Source organism: Syngnathus scovelli, unplaced genomic scaffold (assembly GCF_024217435.2).
Source record: "Syngnathus scovelli strain Florida unplaced genomic scaffold, RoL_Ssco_1.2 HiC_scaffold_34, whole genome shotgun sequence".
In the NCBI taxonomy this organism is placed as follows: Eukaryota; Metazoa; Chordata; class Actinopteri; order Syngnathiformes; family Syngnathidae; genus Syngnathus; species Syngnathus scovelli.
Window position 1 is genome coordinate 295,418 of NW_026061433.1, and position 9,583 is coordinate 305,000.

Sequence of the window (9,583 nt, forward strand, 5' to 3'; positions counted from 1 at the left end):
GGCCTGAACGAGCGAAAATTCGGCCTCTTCCCCTGGAGGTCCGGACGACTTTGGCGAATATTTTCAAAGTGCCAACGGCTGTTGGGCCGTAAAGTGTCCGACCCGGCTGGTTCCTCCGGTCGGCCCGAACGAGCGAAAATTCGGCCTCTTCCCCTGGAGGTCCGGAACATTTTGGCGAATATTTTCAAAGTGCCAACGGCTGTTGCGCCGTAACGTGTCCGACCCGGCCGGTTCCTCCGGTCGGCCCGAACGAGCGAAAATTCGGCCTCTTCCCCTGGAGGTCCGGAACATTTTGGCGAATATTTTCAAAGTGCCAACGGCCGTTCCGCCGTAAAGTGTCCGACCCGGCTGGTTCCTCCGGTCGGCCCGAACGAGCGAAAATTCGGCCTCTTCCCCTGGAGGTCCGGACGACTTTGGCGAATATTTTCAAAGTGCCAACGGCTGTTGGGCCGTAAAGTGTCCGACCCGGCTGGTTCCTCCGGTCGGCCCGAACGAGCGAAAATTCGGCCTCTTAACCCTGGAGGTCCGTTCAAGTTTAACGAATAATTTCTAAGTGCTAACGGCTGTTGCGCCGTAACGTGTCCGACCCGGCCGGTTCCTCCGGTCGGCCCGAACGAGCGAAAATACGGCCTCTTCCCCTGGAGGTCCGGAACATTTTGGCGAATATTTTCAAAGTGCCAACGGCTGTTGCGCCGTAACGTGTCCGACCCGGCTGGTTCCTCCGGTCGGCCCGAACGAGCGAAAATTCGGCCTCTTCCCCTGGAGGTCCGGAACATTTTGGCGAATATTTTCTAAGTGCCATCGGCTCTTCCGCCGTAAGGTGTCCGACTCGGCCGGTTCCTCCGGTCGGCCCGAACGAGCGAAAATTCGGCCTCTTCCCCTGGAGGTCCTGTCAAGTTTAACGAATATTTTCTAAGTGCCATCGGCTCTTCCGCCGTAAGGTGTCCGACTCGGCCGGTTCCTCCGGTCGGCCTGAACAAGTGAAAATTCGGCCTCTTCCCCTGGAGGTCCGGAACATTTTGGCGAATATTTTCTAAGTGCCATCGGCTCTTCCGCCGTAAGGTGTCCGACTCGGCCGGTTCCTCCGGTCGGCCTGAACGAGCGAAAATTCGGCCTCTTCCCCTGGAGGTCCTGTCAAGTTTAACGAATATTTTCTAAGTGCCATCGGCTCTTCCGCCGTAAAGCGTCCGACTCGGCTGGTTCCCGATGTCGGCCAGAACAAGTGGAAATTCGGCCTCTTCCCCTGGAGGTCAGTTGAAGTTTAACGAATATTTTCAAAGTGCCAACGGCTGCTCCGCCGTAAAGCGTCCGACTCGGCTGGTTCCCGATGTCGGCCAGAACAAGTGAAAATTCGGCCTCTTCCCCTGGAGGTCCGTTCAAGATTAACGAATATTTTCTAAGTGCCAACGGCTGCTCCGCCGTAAAGCGTCCGACTCGGCTGGTTCCCGATGTCGGCCAGAATAAGTGGAAATTCGGCCTCTTCCCCTGGAGGTCCGTTCAAGATTAACGAATATTTTCTAAGTGCCAACGGCTCTTGCGCCGAAAAGCGTCCGACTCGGCTGGTTCCCGATGTCGGCCAGAACAAGTGAAAAATCGGCCTCTTCCCCTGGAGGTCAGTTGAAGTTTAACGAATATTTTCTAAGTGCCATCGGCTCTTCCGCCGTAAGGTGTCCGACTCGGCTGGTTCCCGATGTCGGCCAGAAAAAGTGACAATTCGGCCTCTTCCCCTGGAGGTCCTTTGAAGTTTAGCGAATATTTTCTAAGTGCCAACGGCTCTTGCGCCGAAAAGCGTCCGCCTCGGCTGGTTCCCGCGGTCGGACACAAAATGTGTCAATTCGGCCTCTCTGAGGTACCAGGGGTAGGCTTTATGTACTTGGTCCCCCCACTTAGTGTACTCATCACTTTACCCCCCTTTCGCAAAATATAGTCGGCACGTATGTGCAGAACTGTTTATTTTCATTTTAAAAATTGTCTAAGTGCCAGCGGAAGCTGTCAAACGAACTGTCCGAGCTACCACGGTGCCCATCCCGGGCAGTGACGGCAAAAGGCCGATGTGTGTTTATGGAAGTCTGAATAATTTCTAAGTGCCAACGGCTCAACCGCCGTAAAGTGTCCGCCTCGGCCGGTTCCCCCGGTCGGCCAGAACGAGTGAAAATTCGGCCTCTTTCCCTGGAGGTCCGGAACATTTTGGCGAATATTTCCTAAGTGCCAACGGCTGCTCCGCCGTAAAGTGTCCGCCTCGGCTGGTTCCCCCGGTCGGCCAGAACAAGTGAAAATTCGGCCTCTTCCCCTGGAGGTCCGGAACATTTTGGCGAATATTTCCTAAGTGCCAACGGCTGCTCCGCCGTAAAGTGTCCGCCTCGGCCGGTTCACCCGGTCGGCCAGAACAAGTGAAAATTTGGCCTCTTCCCCTGGAGGTCCGGAACATTTTGGCGAATATTTCCTAAGTGCCAACGGCTGCTCCGCCGTAAAGTGTCCGACTCGGCTGGTTCCCCCGGTCGGCCAGAACAAGTGAAAAATCGGCCTCTTCCCCTGGAAGTCCGGCCGACTTAAGGCGAATATTTCCTAAGTGCCAACGGCTGTTCCGCCGTAAAGAGTCCGACTCGGCTGGTTCCCGATATCGGCCAGAACAAGTGAAAATTCGGCCTCTTCCCCTGGAAGTCCGGCCGAGTTGAGGCAAATATTTCCTAAGTGCCAACGGCTGCTCCGCCGTAAAGCGTCCGACTCGGCTGGTTCCCGATGTCGGCCAGAACAAGTGGACATTCGGCCTCTTCCCCTGGAAGTCCGGCCAAGTTTGGCGAATATTTCCTAAGTGCCAACGGCTGCTCCGCCGTAAAGTGTCCGACTCGGCTGGTTCCCGATGTCGGCCAGAACAAGTGAATATTCGGCCTCTTCCCCTGGAGGTCCGGAACATTTTGGCAAATATTTCCTAAGTGCCAACGGCTGCTCCGCCGTAAAGAGTCCGACTCGGCTGGTTCCCGATGTCGGCCAGAACAAGTGAAAATTCGGCCTCTTCCCCTGGAAGTCCGGCCGAGTTCGGCGAATATTTCCTAAGTGCCAACGGCTGTTCCGCCGTAAAGAGTCCGACTCGGCTGGTTCCCGATGTCGGCCAGAACAAGTGAAAATTCGGCCTCTTCCCCTGGAGGTCCGTTCAAGATTAACGAATATTTTCTAAGTGCCAACGGCTCTTGCGCCGAAAAGCGTCCGCCTCGGCTGGTTCCCGCGGTCGGACACAAAATGTGTCAATTCGGCCTCTCTGAGGTACCAGGGGTGGGCTTTATGTACTTGGTCCCCCCACTTAGTGTACTCATCACTTTACCCCCATTTCGCAAAATATAGTCGGCACGTATGTGCAGAACTGTTTATTTTCATTTTAAAAATTGTCTAAGTGCCAGCGGAAGCTGTCACGCGAACTGTCCGAGCTACCACGGTGCCCATCCCGGGCAGTGACGGCAAAAGGCCGATGTGTGTTTGATGGAAGTCTGAATAATTTCTAAGTGCCAACGGCTCAACCGCCGTAAAGTGTCCGCCTCGGCTGGTTCTCCCGGTCGGCCCGAACGAGCGAAAATTCGGCCTCTTCCCCTGGAGGTCCGGAACATTTTGGCGAATATTTCCTAAGTGCCAACGGCTGCTCCGCCGTAAAGTGTCCGCCTCGGCTGGTTCCCCCGGTCGGCCAGAACAAGTGAAAATTCGGCCTCTTCCCCTGGAGGTCCGGAACATTTTGGCGAATATTTCCTAAGTGCCAACGGCTGCTCCGCCGTAAAGTGTCCGCCTCGGCCGGTTCACCCGGTCGGCCAGAACAAGTGAAAATTTGGCCTCTTCCCCTGGAGGTCCGGAACATTTTGGCGAATATTTCCTAAGTGCCAACGGCTGCTCCGCCGTAAAGTGTCCGCCTCGGCCGGTTCACCCGGTCGGCCAGAACAAGTGAAAATTTGGCCTCTTCCCCTGGAGGTCCGGAACATTTTGGCGAATATTTCCTAAGTGCCAACGGCTGCTCCGCCGTAAAGTGTCCGACTCGGCTGGTTCCCCCGGTCGGCCAGAACAAGTGAAAAATCGGCCTCTTCCCCTGGAAGTCCGGCCGAGTTAAGGCAAATATTTCCTAAGTGCCAACGGCTGCTCAGCCTTAAAGTGTCCGACTCGGCTGGTTCCCGATGTCGGCCAGAACAAGTGAAAATCCGGCCTCTTCCCCTGGAAGTCCGGCCGAGTTAAGGCAAATATTTCCTAAGTGCCAACGGCTGCTCAGCCTTTAAGTGTCCGACTCGGCTGGTTCCCGATGTTGGCCAGAACAAGTGAAAATCCGGCCTCTTCCCCTGGAAGTCCGGCCGAGTTAAGGCAAATATTTCCTAAGTGCCAACGGCTGCTCAGCCTTAAAGGGTCCCACTCGGCTGGTTCCCGATGTCGGCCAGAACAAGTGAAAAATCGGCCTCTTCCCCTGGAAGTCCGGCCGAGTTAAGGCAAATATTTTCAAAGTGCCAACGGCTGTTCCGCCGTAAAGAGTCCGACTCGGCTGGTTCCCGATGTCGGCCAGAACAAGTGAAAAATCGGCCTCTTCCCCTGGAAGTCCGGCCAAGTTAAGGCAAATATTTCCAAAGTGCCAACGGCTGTTCCGCCGTAAAGAGTCCGACTCGGCTGGTTCCCGATGTCGGCCAGAACAAGTGAAAATTCGGCCTCTTCCCCTGGAGGTCAGTTGAAGTTTAACGAATATTTTCTAAGTGCCAACGGCTGCTCCGCCGTAAAGCGTCCGACTCGGCTGGTTCCCGATGTCGGCCAGAACAAGTGAAAAATCGGCCTCTTCCCCTGGAAGTCCGGCCGAGTTAAGGCAAATATTTCCTAAGTGCCAACGGCTGCTCAGCCTTAAACTGTCCGACTCGGCTGGTTCCCGATGTCGGCCAGAACAAGTGAAAATCCGGCCTCTTCCCCTGGAAGTCCGGCCGAGTTAAGGCAAATATTTCCTAAGTGCCAACGGCTGCTCAGCCTTTAAGTGTCCGACTCGGCTGGTTCCCGATGTTGGCCAGAACAAGTGAAAATCCGGCCTCTTCCCCTGGAAGTCCGGCCGAGTTAAGGCAAATATTTCCTAAGTGCCAACGGCTGCTCAGCCTTAAAGGGTCCCACTCGGCTGGTTCCCGATGTCGGCCAGAACAAGTGAAAAATCGGCCTCTTCCCCTGGAAGTCCGGCCGAGTTAAGGCAAATATTTTCAAAGTGCCAACGGCTGTTCCGCCGTAAAGAGTCCGACTCGGCTGGTTCCCGATGTCGGCCAGAACAAGTGAAAAATCGGCCTCTTCCCCTGGAAGTCCGGCCAAGTTAAGGCAAATATTTCCAAAGTGCCAACGGCTGTTCCGCCGTAAAGAGTCCGACTCGGCTGGTTCCCGATGTCGGCCAGAACAAGTGAAAATTCGGCCTCTTCCCCTGGAGGTCAGTTGAAGTTTAACGAATATTTTCTAAGTGCCAACGGCTGCTCCGCCGTAAAGCGTCCGACTCGGCTGGTTCCCGATGTCGGCCAGAACAAGTGAAAAATCGGCCTCTTCCCCTGGAAGTCCGGCCGAGTTAAGGCAAATATTTCCTAAGTGCCAACGGCTGCTCAGCCTTAAACTGTCCGACTCGGCTGGTTCCCGATGTCGGCCAGAACAAGTGAAAATCCGGCCTCTTCCCCTGGAAGTCCGGCCGAGTTAAGGCAAATATTTCCTAAGTGCCAACGGCTGCTCAGCCTTTAAGTGTCCGACTCGGCTGGTTCCCGATGTTGGCCAGAACAAGTGAAAATCCGGCCTCTTCCCCTGGAAGTCCGGCCGAGTTAAGGCAAATATTTCCTAAGTGCCAACGGCTGCTCAGCCTTAAAGGGTCCCACTCGGCTGGTTCCCGATGTCGGCCAGAACAAGTGAAAAATCGGCCTCTTCCCCTGGAAGTCCGGCCGAGTTAAGGCAAATATTTTCAAAGTGCCAACGGCTGTTCCGCCGTAAAGAGTCCGACTCGGCTGGTTCCCGATGTCGGCCAGAACAAGTGAAAAATCGGCCTCTTCCCCTGGAAGTCCGGCCAAGTTAAGGCAAATATTTCCAAAGTGCCAACGGCTGTTCCGCCGTAAAGAGTCCGACTCGGCTGGTTCCCGATGTCGGCCAGAACAAGTGAAAATTCGGCCTCTTCCCCTGGAGGTCAGTTGAAGTTTAACGAATATTTTCTAAGTGCCAACGGCTGCTCCGCCGTAAAGCGTCCGACTCGGCTGGTTCCCGATGTCGGCCAGAACAAGTGAAAATTCGGCCTCTTCCCCTGGAGGTCAGTTGAAGTTTAACGAATATTTTCTAAGTGCCAACGGCTGCTCCGCCGTAAAGCGTCCGACTCGGCTGGTTCCCGATGTCGGCCAGAACAAGTGGAAATTCGGCCTCTTCCCCTGGAGGTCAGTTGAAGTTTAACGAATATTTTCTAAGTGCCAACGGCTGTTCCGCCGTAAAGAGTCCGACTCGGCTGGTTCCCGATGTCGGCCAGAACAAGTGAAAATTCGGCCTCTTCCCCTGGAGGTCCGTTCAAGTTTGGGGAATATTTTCTAAGTGCCAACGGCTGCTCCGCCTTAAAGCGTCCGACTCGGCTGGTTCCCGATGTCGGCCAGAACAAGTGAAAATCCGGCCTCTTCCCCTGGAAGTCCGGCCGAGTTAAGGCAAATATTTCCTAAGTGCCAAGGGCTGCTCAGCCTTAAAGGGCCCGACTCGTCTGGTTCCCGATGTCGGCCAGAACAAGTGACAATTCGGCCTCTTCCCCTGGAGGTCTTTTCAAGTTTAACGAATATTTTCTAAGTGCCGACGGCTGCTCCGCCTTAAAGCGTCCGACTCGGCTGGTTCCCGATGTCGGCCAGAACAAGTGACAATTCGGCCTCTTCCCCTGGAGGTCCTTTCAAGTTTAACGAATATTTTCTAAGTGCCAACGGCTGCTCCGCCTTAAAGCGTCCGACTCGGCTGGTTCCCGATGTCGGCCAGAACAGGTGAAAATTCGGCCTCTTCCCCTGGAGGTCCGTTCAAGTTTGGCGAATATTTTCTAAGTGCCAACGGCTGCTCCGCCTTAAAGTGTCCGACTCGGCTGGTTCCCGATGTCGGGCAGAACAAGTGACAATTCGGCCTCTTCCCCTGGAAGTCCGGCCGAGTTTGGCGAATATTTTCTAAGTGCCAACGGCTGCTCCGCCGTAAAGAGTCCGACTCGGCTGGTTCCCGATGTCGGCCAGAACAAGTGACAATTCGGCCTCTTCCCCTGGAGGTCCTTTGAAGTTTAGCGAATATTTTCTAAGTTCCAACGGCTCTTGCGCCGAAAAGCGTCCGACTCGGCTGGTTCCCGATGTCGGCCAGAACAGGTGAAAATTCGGCCTCTTCCCCTGGAGGTCCGTTCAAGTTTGGCGAATATTTTCTAAGTGCCAACGGCTGCTCCGCCTTAAAGTGTCCGACTCGGCTGGTTCCCGATGTCGGGCAGAACAAGTGACAATTCGGCCTCTTCCCCTGGAAGTCCGGCCGAGTTTGGCGAATATTTTCTAAGTGCCAACGGCTGCTCCGCCGTAAAGAGTCCGACTCGGCTGGTTCCCGATGTCGGCCAGAAAAAGTGACAATTCGGCCTCTTCCCCTGGAGGTCCTTTGAAGTTTAGCGAATATTTTCTAAGTGCCAACGGCTCTTGCGCCGAAAAGCGTCCGCCTCGGCTGGTTCCCGCGGTCGGCCGTAATAGGCGAAAATTCGGCCTCTTCCCCTGGAGCGACCTCCAAATTTGGGCGAAATTTTTCTAAGTGCCTAAAGGTACCAGGGGTTTGGGTACCAGGGGTGCAGTACGAACTGGTCTTTTGTCAACCCATGTACTTTTTCTAGAGTACATGGGTTGGTCCCCCCACTTAGTGTACTCATCACTTTACCCCCCTTTCGCAAAATATAGTCAGAACGAGCATGGGGGACGCAATTGTTTTCCATGCAAATCAATTGGGCCTGGTCCGAGCGCTGGTAACGGCCGCCAGCAAGCGTCCCCTGCTCGGATAGCAGAACTGAAGAAGGCACGGCACTTCCAGAGAGAGAGAGAAAATTTTCTAAGTGCCACATTTCTCAAAAATTTTCAAAGTGCCACATTTCTCAAAAATTTTCAAAGTGCCACATCTCTCAAAAATTTTCAAAGTGCCACATCTCTCAAAAACTTTCTAAGTGCCACATCTCTGAAAAACTTTCTAAGTGCCACATCTCTGAAAAACTTTCTAAGTGCCACATCTCTGAAAAATTTTCTAAGTGCCACAGCACGGCTGTGAAATATTCAAAGTCCTACAGGCATTGGCAGAATCCGCGGACGGCCGTCTGCTCCCGGCGGCCGCCGCGAAGCTACTACCCCCTCCCGGGGACGGCTGTCTGCTCCCGGCAGCCGTCCTTACCCCCCTCCCCCGTTTGCACCGCCTGAAGTTAGACCCGCCTTGGTAGGGCCCCCACCGGCCCCGGCTCGCCGGCGTTGGGTGGACGGTTCCTGCCCACTTGCGGGTCCCGGTCGCTTGGCAACCGACCGGGGAGGACCAGCCGCCTCCTTAAACACAGGCTGGAAGGGAAATCCGATCAAGCTACGGAGGACCGGCCGCCTCCTTAAACACAGGCCGGAAGGGAAATCCGATCAAGCTACGGAGGACCGGTCGCCTCCCTAAACACAGGCCGGGCAAAAATCTGCGAATGGGCCCGTCAAGGGTAGTGGGTCATCCAAGGAGGGAGGTACCGGCCGCCTCCTTAAACACAGGCCGGGCAAAAATCTGCGAATGGCCCGTCAAGGGTAGAAGGTCATCCAAGGAGGGAGGTACCGGCCGCCTCCTTAAACACAGGCCGGGCAAAAATCTGCGAATGGCCCGTCAAGGGTAGAAGGTCATCCAAGGAGGGAGGTACCGGCCGCCTCCTTAAACACAGGCCGGGCAAAAATCTGCGAATGGCCCGTCAAGGGTTGTTGGTCATCCAAGGAGGGAGGTACCGGCCGCCTCCTTAAACACAGGCCGGGCAAAAATCTGCGAACGGCCCGTCAAGGGTTCTGTCTCATCCAAGAAAGGGGTACCGGCCGCCTCAGAGGCCGGAGCGAAGGGGGCGAAAGGCTGTCGATGGGGAAGGATCGGGGCCACGGCTAATCTAGCGATGCCCGCGTCGGGCGGTCACTCCGACGAATGAGCGGGGCCGAATCCGGCGCGAGGCGGCCTTCAGGCACGTGGTTCGAGACGACCTCACCCGGCTCTAGCCCGGAGCGAAAAAAACACTCTTATAACCTGACCGACATGCGCCCATGACCCGCCTTGGTAGGGCCCCCACCGGCCCCGGCTACCGCCGGCGTTGGGTGGACGGTTCCTCCCCACTTGCGGGTCGCACTCCAGCGCTAGGCCGCCGCGCGAGCGCGCGCCCCGCGCCGCCCGCGCAGGCCTAGCGCGAACCGTACGGCAGCGAAACCGAGACGCCCCGGCTCAACCTCACCCAGAGGCCATCCACGGAGGCCGAGCGCGCGATCCGACTTGCGGCACGCCACGTGGGCGTCCGCCGGCCGCGCCGGTCGACCGCGAAACCGATTTCTCAAAGACCAAGCCCGAGTCCCAACCTCCGCACATATCCGCACACGCCTTC